Source organism: Oncorhynchus nerka, unplaced genomic scaffold, assembly GCF_034236695.1.
Source record: "Oncorhynchus nerka isolate Pitt River unplaced genomic scaffold, Oner_Uvic_2.0 unplaced_scaffold_919, whole genome shotgun sequence".
NCBI lineage: Eukaryota > Metazoa > Chordata > Actinopteri > Salmoniformes > Salmonidae > Oncorhynchus > Oncorhynchus nerka.
Window position 1 is genome coordinate 99,276 of NW_027040385.1, and position 12,500 is coordinate 111,775.

Consider the following 12,500-nt stretch of genomic DNA (forward strand, 5'->3'; position numbering starts at 1 on the left):
ACTGCTGGGTGAATCTGTACGGCCCAGCCATCCAAGGAGCAGGTAACTGCCATCCAAGGAGCAGGTAACTGCTGGGTGAATCTGTACGGCCCGGCCATCCAAGGAGCAGGTAACTGCTGGGTGAATCTGTACGGCCCGGTCATCCAAGGAGCAGGTAACTGCTGGGTGAATCTGTACGGCCCGGCCATCCAAGGAGCAGGTACCTGCTGGGTGAATCTGTACGGCCCGGCCATCCAAGGAGCAGGTACCTGCTGGGTGAATCTGTACGGCCCAGCCATCCAAGGAGCAGGTAACTGCTGGGTGAATCTGTACGGCCCAGCCATCCAAGGAGCAGGTAACTGCTGGGTGAATCTGTACGGCCCGGCCATCCAAGGAGCAGGTAACTGCTGGGTGAATCTGTACGGCCCAGTCATTCAAGGAGCAGGTAACTGCTGGGTGAATCTGTACAGCCCAGCCATCCAAGGAGCAGGTAACTGCTGGGTGAATCTCTATGTAGGAACAGCTGAGGTGTTCTACAAATTGACAAATGCATGTTGGGACGACATGCCAAAGCAAGATATGTGACTGTAGCTAGTCAAAGCATGAGAGGAGAATTGTGGGGTAGTTAAAGTATTCTATATGTAGGTACTGTAGGGGCACAGCCAGTGATGTAGGCAGGCGGTGGGGCCTGAGAGTCATGACAAATCTCAGCCACCTACCCTGAGCCATATGCTACCTGTCTGGTTCAGTCTGTCTCTCAGCCACCTACCCTGTCTGGTTCAGTCTGTCTCTCAGCCACCTACCCTGTCTGGTTGTCTGTCTCTCAGCCATCTACCCTGAGCCATATGCTATCTGTCTGGTTCAGTCTGTCTCTCAGCCACCTACCCTGAGCCATATGCTATCTGTCTGGTTCAGTCTGTCTCTCAGCCACCTACCCTGTCTGGTTCAGTCTCTCTCTCAGCCACCTGCCCTGAGCCATATGCTATCTGTCTGGTTCAGTCTGTCTCTCAGCCATCTACCCTGTCTGGTTCAGTCTGTCTCTCAGCCACCTACTCTGTCTGGTTCAGTCTGTCTCTCAGCCACCTGTCTAGTTCAGTCTGTCTCTCAGCCACCTACCTTGAGCCATATGCTACCTGTCTGGTTCAGTCTGTCTCTCAGCCACCTGTCAGGTTCAGTCTGTCTCTCAGCTACCTACCCTGAGCCATATGCTACCTGTCTGGTTCAGTCTGTCTCTCAGCCATCTACCCTGTCTGGTTCAGTCTGTCTCTCAGCCACCTGCCCTGAGCCATATGCTATCTGTCTGGTTCAGTCTGTCTCTCAGCCATCTACCCTGTCTGGTTCAGTCTGTCTCTCAGCCACCTACTCTGTCTGGTTCAGTCTGTCTCTCAGCCACCTGTCTAGTTCAGTCTGTCTCTCAGCCACCTACCTTGAGCCATATGCTACCTGTCTGGTTCAGTCTGTCTCTCAGCCACCTACCCTGTCTGGTTCAGTCTGTCTCTCAGCCACCTACCCTGTCTGGTTCAGTCTGTCTCTCAGCCACCTACCTTGAGCCATATGCTACCTGTCTGGTTCAGTCTGTCTCTCAGCCACCTACCCTGTCTGGTTCAGTTTGTCTCTCAGCCACCTACCCTGAGATGTATGCTACCTGTCTGGTTCAGTCTGTCTCTCAGCCACCTGTCTGGTTCAGTCTGTCTCTCAGCCACCTACCCTGAGCCATATGCTATCTGTCTGGTTCAGTCTGTCTCTCAGCCACCTACCCTGTCTGGTTCAGTCTGTCTCTCAGCCACCTACCCTGTCTGGTTCAGTCTGTCTCTCAGCCACCTACCTTGAGCCATATGCTACCTGTCTGGTTCAGTCTGTCTCTCAGCCACCTACCCTGTCTGGTTCAGTTTGTCTCTCAGCCACCTACCCTGAGATGTATGCTACCTGTCTGGTTCAGTCTGTCTCTCAGCCACCTGTCTGGTTCAGTCTGTCTCTCAGCCACCTACCCTGAGCCATATGCTATCTGTCTGGTTCAGTCTGTCTCTCAGCCACCTACCCTGTCTGGTTCAGTCTGTCTCTCAGCCACCTACCCTGTCTGGTTGTCTGTCTCTCAGCCACCTACTCTGTCTGGTTCAGTCTGTCTCTCAGCCACCTGTCTAGTTCAGTCTGTCTCTCAGCCACCTACCTTGAGCCATATGCTACCTGTCTGGTTCAGTCTGTCTCTCAGCCACCTGTCTGGTTCAGTCTGTCTCTCAGCCACCTACCCTGTCTGGTTCAGTCTGTCTCTCAGCCACCTACCCTGTCTGGTTCAGTCTGTCTCTCAGCCACCTACCTTGAGCCATATGCTACCTGTCTGGTTCAGTCTGTCTCTCAGCCACCTACCCTGTCTGGTTCAGTCTGTCTCTCAGCCACCTACCCTGAGATGTATGCTACCTGTCTGGTTCAGTCTGTCTCTCAGCCACCTGTCTGGTTCAGTCTGTCTCTCAGCCACCTACCCTGAGCCATATGCTATCTGTCTGGTTCAGTCTGTCTCTCAGCCACCTACCCTGTCTGGTTCAGTCTGTCTCTCAGCCACCTACCCTGTCTGGTTGTCTGTCTCTCAGCCATCTACCCTGAGCCATATGCTATCTGTCTGGTTCAGTCTGTCTCTCAGCCACCTACCCTGAGCCATATGCTATCTGTCTGGTTCAGTCTGTCTCTCAGCCACCTACCCTGTCTGGTTCAGTCTGTCTCTCAGCCACCTGCCCTGAGCCATATGCTATCTGTCTGGTTCAGTCTGTCTCTCAGCCATCTACCCTGTCTGGTTCAGTCTGTCTCTCAGCCACCTGCCCTGAGCCATATGCTATCTGTCTGGTTCAGTCTGTCTCTCAGCCATCTACCCTGTCTGGTTCAGTCTGTCTCTCAGCCACCTACTCTGTCTGGTTCAGTCTGTCTCTCAGCCACCTGTCTAGTTCAGTCTGTCTCTCAGCCACCTACCTTGAGCCATATGCTACCTGTCTGGTTCAGTCTGTCTCTCAGCCACCTGTCTGGTTCAGTCTGTCTCTCAGCCACCTACCCTGAGCCATATGCTACCTGTCTGGTTCAGTCTGTCTCTCAGCCATCTACCCTGTCTGGTTCAGTCTGTCTCTCAGCCACCTACCTTGAGCCAATGCTACCTGTCTGGTTCAGTCTGTCTCTCAGCCACCTGTCTGGTTCAGTCTGTCTCTCAGCCACCTACCCTGTCTGGTTCAGTCTGTCTCTCAGCCACCTACCCTGTCTGGTTCAGTCTGTCTCTCAGCCACCTACCTTGAGCCATATGCTACCTGTCTGGTTCAGTCTGTCTCTCAGCCACCTACCCTGTCTGGTTCAGTCTGTCTCTCAGCCACCTACCCTGAGATGTATGCTACCTGTCTGGTTCAGTCTGTCTCTCAGCCACCTGTCTGGTTCAGTCTGTCTCTCAGCCACCTACCCTGAGCCATATGCTATCTGTCTGGTTCAGTCTGTCTCTCAGCCACCTACCCTGTCTGGTTCAGTCTGTCTCTCAGCCACCTACCCTGTCTGGTTGTCTGTCTCTCAGCCATCTACCCTGAGCCATATGCTATCTGTCTGGTTCAGTCTGTCTCTCAGCCACCTACCCTGAGCCATATGCTATCTGTCTGGTTCAGTCTGTCTCTCAGCCACCTACCCTGTCTGGTTCAGTCTGTCTCTCAGCCACCTGCCCTGAGCCATATGCTATCTGTCTGGTTCAGTCTGTCTCTCAGCCATCTACCCTGTCTGGTTCAGTCTGTCTCTCAGCCACCTGCCCTGAGCCATATGCTATCTGTCTGGTTCAGTCTGTCTCTCAGCCATCTACCCTGTCTGGTTCAGTCTGTCTCTCAGCCACCTACTCTGTCTGGTTCAGTCTGTCTCTCAGCCACCTGTCTAGTTCAGTCTGTCTCTCAGCCACCTACCTTGAGCCATATGCTACCTGTCTGGTTCAGTCTGTCTCTCAGCCACCTGTCAGGTTCAGTCTGTCTCTCAGCCACCTACCCTGAGCCATATGCTACCTGTCTGGTTCAGTCTGTCTCTCAGCCATCTACCCTGTCTGGTTCAGTCTGTCTCTCAGCCACCTGCCCTGAGCCATATGCTATCTGTCTGGTTCAGTCTGTCTCTCAGCCATCTACCCTGTCTGGTTCAGTCTGTCTCTCAGCCACCTACTCTGTCTGGTTCAGTCTGTCTCTCAGCCACCTGTCTAGTTCAGTCTGTCTCTCAGCCACCTACCTTGAGCCATATGCTACCTGTCTGGTTCAGTCTGTCTCTCAGCCACCTACCCTGTCTGGTTCAGTCTGTCTCTCAGCCACCTACCCTGAGATGTATGCTACCTGTCTGGTTCAGTCTGTCTCTCAGCCACCTGTCTGGTTCAGTCTGTCTCTCAGCCACCTACCCTGAGCCATATGCTATCTGTCTGGTTCAGTCTGTCTCTCAGCCACCTACCCTGTCTGGTTCAGTCTGTCTCTCAGCCACCTACCCTGTCTGGTTGTCTGTCTCTCAGCCATCTACCCTGAGCCATATGCTATCTGTCTGGTTCAGTCTGTCTCTCAGCCCCCTACCCTGAGCCATATGCTATCTGTCTGGTTCAGTCTGTCTCTCAGCCACCTACCCTGTCTGGTTCAGTCTGTCTCTCAGCCACCTGCCCTGAGCCATATGCTATCTGTCTGGTTCAGTCTGTCTCTCAGCCATCTACCCTGTCTGGTTCAGTCTGTCTCTCAGCCACCTGCCCTGAGCCATATGCTATCTATCTGGTTCAGTCTGTCTCTCAGCCATCTACCCTGTCTGGTTCAGTCTGTCTCTCAGCCACCTACTCTGTCTGGTTCAGTCTGTCTCTCAGCCACCTGTCTAGTTCAGTCTGTCTCTCAGCCACCTACCTTGAGCCATATGCTACCTGTCTGGTTCAGTCTGTCTCTCAGCCACCTGTCAGGTTCAGTCTGTCTCTCAGCCACCTACCCTGAGCCATATGCTACCTGTCTGGTTCAGTCTGTCTCTCAGCCACCTGCCCTGAGCCATATGCTATCTGTCTGGTTCAGTCTGTCTCTCAGCCATCTACCCTGTCTGGTTCAGTCTGTCTCTCAGCCACCTACTCTGTCTGGTTCAGTCTGTCTCTCAGCCACCTGTCTAGTTCAGTCTGTCTCTCAGCCACCTACCTTGAGCCATATGCTACCTGTCTGGTTCAGTCTGTCTCTCGGCCACCTGTCTGGTTCAGTCTGTCTCTCAGCCACCTACCCTGTCTGGTTCAGTCTGTCTCTCAGCCACCTACCCTGTCTGGTTCAGTCTGTCTCTCAGCCACCTACCTTGAGCCATATGCTACCTGTCTGGTTCAGTCTGTCTCTCAGCCACCTACCCTGTCTGGTTCAGTCTGTCTCTCAGCCACCTACCCTGAGATGTATGCTACCTGTCTGGTTCAGTCTGTCTCTCAGCCACCTGTCTGGTTCAGTCTGTCTCTCAGCCACCTAGCCTGAGCCATATGCTATCTGCCTGGTTCAGTCTGTCTCTCAGCCATCTACCCTGTCTGGTTCAGTCTGTCTCTCAGCCACCTACCCTGTCTGGTTCAGTCTGTTTCTCAGCCACCTACCCTGTCTGGTTCAGTCTGTCTCTCAGCCACCTACCCTGAGATGTATGCTACCTGTCTGGTTCAGTCTGTCTCTCAGCCACCTACCCTGAGCCACATGCTACCTGTCTGGTTCAGTCTGTCTCTCAGCCACCTACCCTGTCTGGTTCAGTCTGTCTCTACGCCACCTACCCTGAGATGTATGCTACCTGTCTGGTTCAGTCTGTCTCTCAGCCACCTACCCTGAGCCATATGCTATCTGTCTGGTTCAGTCTGTCTCTCAGCCATCTACCCTGTCGGGTTCAGTCTGTCTCTCAGCCACCTACCCTGAGCCATATGCTACCCTGTCTGGTTCAGTCTGTCTCTCAGCCACCTGTCTGGTTCAGTCTGTCTCTCAGCCACCTACCCTGAGCCATATGCTATCTGTCTGGTTCAGTCTGTCTCTGTCACGAACATAATTACATCGGGCACCTCTGACAGCTAGGTGGGCTGGGAGAAGGACAGGATTATGCTGTCTCTCTCACACACACACACACACACACACACACACACACACACACAACACAATAGTGCTCACTGTCTGTGACTCATCGGCAGGGAGATAAGGAGAGTGGAGGTAGCATGAGAGTGAACTCAATTAAACACACACACACACACACACACACACACCCTCCCAACACACACTTCTCACACACACACCAATCACGTTCTTCACAAAATGGAACATCCATTCCTCATTCACACCTCACACACACACACACACACACACACACACACACACACACACACACACACCTCTTACACAGACAAACACACACACACAGACACAAACCTCACGCACGCACACACAAATACATTGTTATTCATCACATGCTTCGTAAACAACAGGTGTAGACGAACAGTCTTAGTGCACCGGTAACAATGCCATGCCGTCTATGACTGCCTTCCTCTGACACCGCCTGGTATAGAGGTCCTGGATGGCAGGAAGATTGGACCCAGTGGTGTAGTGCCATGCGGTAGCAGAGAGAACAGTCTATGACTGCCTTCCTCTGACACCGCCTGGTATAGAGGTCCTGGATGGCAGGAAGATTGAACCCAGTGGTGTAGTGCCATGCAGTAGCAGAGAGAACAGTCTATGACTGCCTTCCTCTGACACCGCCTGGTATAGAGGTCCTGGATGGCAGGAAGATTGAACCCAGTGGTGTAGTGCCATGCGGTAGCAGAGAGAACAGTCTATGACTGGACTCTGACAATGTTTTGAGCCTTCCTCTGACACCGCCTGGTATAGAGGTCCTGGATGGCAGGAAGCTTGGACCCAGTGGTGACCTGGGCAGTACACACTACCCACTGTAGCACCTTACGGTTAGATGCCAAGCAGTTGCCGTACCAGGCGGTGATGCAGCCAGTCAAGATGCTCTCAATGGTGCAACTGTAGAACTTTTTGAGGATCTTTTCAGCCTCCTGAGGGGGAAGAGGCGTTGTCGTGCCCTCCTCACGACTGTGTTGGTGTGTTTGGACCAAGATAGATCCTTAGTGTTGTGGACAACGAGGAACTTGAAGCTCTCAACCCCGGCTCCACTACAACCCCGTTGATGAGGATGAGGGGACGTGCTCAACCCTCCGTTTACTGTAGTCCACCATCAGCTCCTCGGTGTTGCTGAGAAGCCACACACACACACACACACAACACAACAGTGCTCACTGTCTGTGACTCATCGGCAGGGAGATAAGGAGAGTGGACGTAGCATGAGAGTGAACTCAATTAAACACACACACACACACACACACACCCTCCCAACACACACTTCTCACACACACACCAATCACATGTTCTTCACAAAATGGAACATCCATTCCTCATTCACACCTCACACACACACACACACACACACACACACACACACACACACACACACACACCTCTTACACAGACAAACACACACAGACACAAACCTCACGCACGCACACACAAATACATTGTTATTCATCACATGCTTCGTAAACAACAGGTGTAGACGAACAGTCTTAGTGCACCGGTAACAATGCCATGCCGTCTATGACTGCCTTCCTCTGACACCGCCTGGTATAGAGGTCCTGGATGGCAGGAAGATTGGACCCAGTGGTGTAGTGCCATGCGGTAGCAGAGAGAACAGTCTATGACTGCCTTCCTCTGACACCGCCTGGTATAGAGGTCCTGGATGGCAGGAAGATTGAACCCAGTGGTGTAGTGCCATGCGGTAGCAGAGAGAACAGTCTATGACTGGACTCTGACAATGTTTTGAGCCTTCCTCTGACACCGCCTGGTATAGAGGTCCTGGATGGCAGGAAGCTTGGACCCAGTGGTGACCTGGGCAGTACACACTACCCACTGTAGCACCTTACGGTTAGATGCCAAGCAGTTGCCGTACCAGGCGGTGATGCAGCCAGTCAAGATGCTCTCAATGGTGCAACTGTAGAACTTTTTGAGGATCTTTTCAGCCTCCTGAGGGGGAAGAGGCGTTGTCGTGCCCTCCTCACGACTGTGTTGGTGTGTTTGGACCAAGATAGATCCTTAGTGTTGTGGACAACGAGGAACTTGAAGCTCTCAACCCCGGCTCCACTACAACCCCGTCGATGAGGATGAGGGGACGTGCTCAACCCTCCGTTTACTGTAGTCCACCATCAGCTCCTCGGTGTTGCTGAGAAGCCACACACACTCTCACACAAATCCCTCACAGGCCGTGACATCAGCCCATCTCACTAACTTAATAATGACTTTACCGGGGAGAAAAGAGGAGCAGGACCGAGAGCTGATGTGGACAGATAGTCTCTCCAGGTTTCTGCTAGCAGCCCTATAACAGACTGCCACTCAACGTGTTATAATGTCTCTGTCCCAAAACGGCACCCTATATTCCCTATGAAGTGTGCACTCATATTGACTTTGCTCAAAATTTGTGCACTTTGTATGGGGAATAGGGTGCCGTTTTGGGGACGCAAGCCAGTGTCTGTCACACCACGGGGGGTCAACTTTAGCATCGCTTCTGCCGCTAGCAAAGTAATATCCCAACCTTTCAGTTTCATATCCCAACCTTTAAGTTTCATATCCCAACCTTTAAGTTTCATATCCCAACCTTTCAGTTTCATATCCCAACCTTTCAGTTTCATATCCCAACCTTTCAGTTTCATATCCCAACCTTTCAGTTTCATATTCCAACCTTTCAGTTTCATATTCCAACTCTTCAGTTTCATATTCCAACCCTCATGAATAATGGATGCCACGTCTCTGTTCTTCATATGCGACAGAAAGTCATGATTTTGCACAAATAAAAGAACAGAACACAAAGGAGGAGAAAAACACAGGTCCTTGATCTCTCTAGGAGATAGGGTCGGTCCCTATTCTAGGGCTTTACTAGGGTCGGCCCTTATTTTAGGGCTTTACTAGGGTCGGTCCCTATTCTAGGGCTTTACTAGGGTCAGTCCTTATTCTAGGGCTTTCCTAGGGTTGGTCCCTATTCTAGGGCTTTCCTGGGGTTGGTCCCTATTCTAGGGCTTTCCTAGGGTTGGTCCCTATTCTAGGGCTTTCCTAGGGTTGGTCCCTATTCTAGGGCTTTACTAGGGTCGGTCCTTATTTTAGGGCTTTACTAGGGTCGGTCCCTATTCTAGGGCTTTACTAGGGTCGGTCCTTATTCTAGGGCTTTCCTAGGGTTGGTCCCTATTCTAGGGCTTTCCTAGGGTTGGCCCCTATTCTAGGGCTTTCCTAGGGTTGGTCCCTATTCTAGTGCTTTCCTAGGGTTGGTCCCTATTCTGGGGCTTTCCTAGGGTTGGTCCCTATTCTAGGGCTTTCCTAGGGTTGGTCCCTATTCTAGGGCTTTCCTAGGGTTGGTCCCTATTCTAGGGCTTTACTAGGGTTGGTCCCTATTCTAGGGCTTTACTAGGGTTGGTCCCTATTCTAGGGCTTTACTAGGGTTGGTCCCTATTCTAGGGCTTTCTAGGGTTGGTCCCTATTCTAGGGCTTTACTAGGTTGGTCCCTATTCTAGGACTTTACTAGGGTTGGACCCTATTCTAGGGTCTGGTTGGCCCCTATTCTAGGGCTTTCCTAGGGTTTCCCTATTCTAGGGCTTTCCTGGGGTTGGTCCCTATTCTAGGGCTTTCCTAGGGTTGGTCCCTATTCTAGGGCTTTCTAGGGTTGGTCCCTATTCTAGGGCTTTACTAGGGTCGGTCCTTTTATTTTAGGGCTTTACTAGGGTCGGTCCCTATTCTAGGGCTTTACTAGGGTTGGTCCTTATTCTAGGGCTTTCTAGGGTTGGTCCCTATTCTAGGGCTTTCTAGGGTTGGCCCCTATTCTAGGGCTTTCTAGGGTTGGTCCCTATTCTAGTGCTTTCTAGGGTTGGTCCCTATTCTGGGGCTTTCCTAGGGTTGGTCCCTATTCTAGGGCTTTCTAGGGTTTCCTATTCTAGGGCTTTCTAGGGTTGGTCCCTATTCTAGGGCTTTACTAGGGTTGGTCCCTATTCTAGGGCTTTACTAGGGTTGGTCCCTATTCTAGGGCTTTACTAGGGTTGGTCCCTATTCTAGGGCTTTCTAGGGTTGGTCCCTATTCTAGGGCTTTACTAGGGTTGGTCCCTATTCTAGGACTTTACTAGGGTTGGACCCTATTCTAGGGCTTTCCTAGGGTTGGCCCCTATTCTAGGGCTTTCCTAGGGTTGGTCCCTATTCTAGGGCTTTCCTGGGGTTGGTCCCTATTCTAGGGCTTTCCTAGGGTTGGTCCCTATTCTAGGGCTTTCCTAGGGTTGGTCCCTATTCTAGGGCTTTACTAGGGTCGGTCCTTATTTTAGGGCTTTACTAGGGTCGGTCCCTATTCTAGGGCTTTACTAGGGTCGGTCCTTATTCTAGGGCTTTCCTAGGGTTGGTCCCTATTCTAGGGCTTTCCTAGGGTTGGCCCCTATTCTAGGGCTTTCCTAGGGTTGGTCCCTATTCTAGTGCTTTCCTAGGGTTGGTCCCTATTCTGGGGCTTTCCTAGGGTTGGTCCCTATTCTAGGGCTTTCCTAGGGTTGGTCCCTATTCTAGGGCTTTCCTAGGGTTGGTCCCTATTCTAGGGCTTTACTAGGGTTGGTCCCTATTCTAGGGCTTTACTAGGGTTGGTCCCTATTCTAGGGCTTTACTAGGGTTGGTCCCTATTCTAGGGCTTTCTAGGGTTGGTCCCTATTCTAGGGCTTTACTAGGGTTGGTCCCTATTCTAGGACTTTACTAGGGTTGGACCCTATTCTAGGGCTTTCCTAGGGTTGGCCCCTATTCTAGGGCTTTACTAGGGTTGGTCCCTATTCTAGGGCTTTACTAGGGTCGGTCCCTATTCTAGGGCTTTACTAGGGTCGGTCCCTATTCTAGGGATTTACTAGGGTTGGTCCCTATTCTAGGGCTTTACTAGGGTCGGTCCCTATTCTAGGACTTTACTAGGGTCGGTCCCTATTCTAGGGCTTTACTAGGGTCGGTCCCTATTCTAGGGCTTTACTAGGGTCGGTCCCGATTCTAGGGATTTACTAGGGTCGGTCCCTATTCTAGGGCTTTACTAGGGTCGGTCCCTATTTTAGGGCTTTACTAGGGTCGGTCCCTATTCTAGGGCTTTACTAGGGTCGGTCCCTATTCTAGGGCTTTACTAGGGTCGGTCCTTATTTTAGGGCTTTACTAGGGTCGGTCCCTATTCTAGGACTTCATTAGGATTGGTCCCTATTCTAGGGCTTTACTAGGGTTGGTCCCTATTCTAGGGCTTTACTAGGGTCGGTCCCTATTCTAGGGCTTTACTAGGGTTGGTCCCTATTCTAGGACTTTACTAGGGTTAGTCCCTATTCTAGGGCTTTACTAGGGTTGGTCCCTATTCTAGGGCTTTACTAGGGTTGGTCCCTATTCTAGGACTTTACTAGGGTTGGTCCCTATTCTAGGGCTTTACTAGGGTTGGTCCCTATTCTAGTGCTTTCCTAGGGTTGGTCCCTATTCTGGGGCTTTCCTAGGGTTGGTCCCTATTCTAGGGCTTTCCTAGGGTTGCTCCCTATTCTAGGGCTTTCCTAGGGTTGGTCCCTATTCTAGGGCTTTACTAGGGTCGGTCCCGATTCTAGGGATTTACTAGGGTCGGTCCCTATTCTAGGGCTTTACTAGGGTCGGTCCCTATTTTAGGGCTTTACTAGGGTCGGTCCCTATTCTAGGACTTCATTAGGATTGGTCCCTATTCTAGGGCTTTACTAGGGTTGGTCCCTATTCTAGGGCTTTACTAGGGTCGGTCCCTATTCTAGGGCTTTACTAGGGTTGGTCCCTATTCTAGGACTTTACTAGGGTTAGTCCCTATTCTAGGGCTTTACTAGGGTTGGTCCCTATTCTAGGGCTTTACTAGGGTTGGTCCCTATTCTAGGACTTTACTAGGGTTGGTCCCTATTCTAGGGCTTTACTAGGGTTGGTCCCTATTCTAGTGCTTTCCTAGGGTTGGTCCCTATTCTGGGGCTTTCCTAGGGTTGGTCCCTATTCTAGGGCTTTCCTAGGGTTGCTCCCTATTCTAGGGCTTTCCTAGGGTTGGTCCCTATTCTAGGGCTTTACTAGGGTCGGTCCCGATTCTAGGGATTTACTAGGGTCGGTCCCTATTCTAGGGCTTTACTAGGGTCGGTCCCTATTTTAGGGCTTTACTAGGGTCGGTCCCTATTCTAGGACTTTACTAGGGTCGGTCCCTATTCTAGGGCTTTACTAGGGTCGGTCCTTATTTTAGGGCTTTACTAGGGTCGGTCCCTATTTTAGGGCTTTGCTAGGGTCGGTCCCTATTCTAGGGCTTTACTAGGGTCGGTCCTTATTTTAGGGCTTTACTAGGGTTGGTCCTTATTTTAGGGCTTTACTAGGGTTGGTCCCTATTCTAGGACTTCATTAGGATTGGTCCCTATTCTAGGGCTTTACTAGGGTTGGTCCCTATTCTAGGGCTTTACTATGGTTGGTCCCTATTCTAGGGCTTTACTAGGGTCGGTC

At 51.4% G+C, this 12,500-nt stretch overlaps 1 protein-coding gene across 2 annotated transcripts in view; it reads right to left on the bottom strand.

Moving 5' to 3' along the window:
* Nucleotides 1-12,500, bottom strand: part of LOC135570704 (oxysterol-binding protein-related protein 10-like) — a 136,430-nt gene that overhangs the window by 61,450 nt on the left and 62,480 nt on the right. The window lies entirely within an intron of this gene.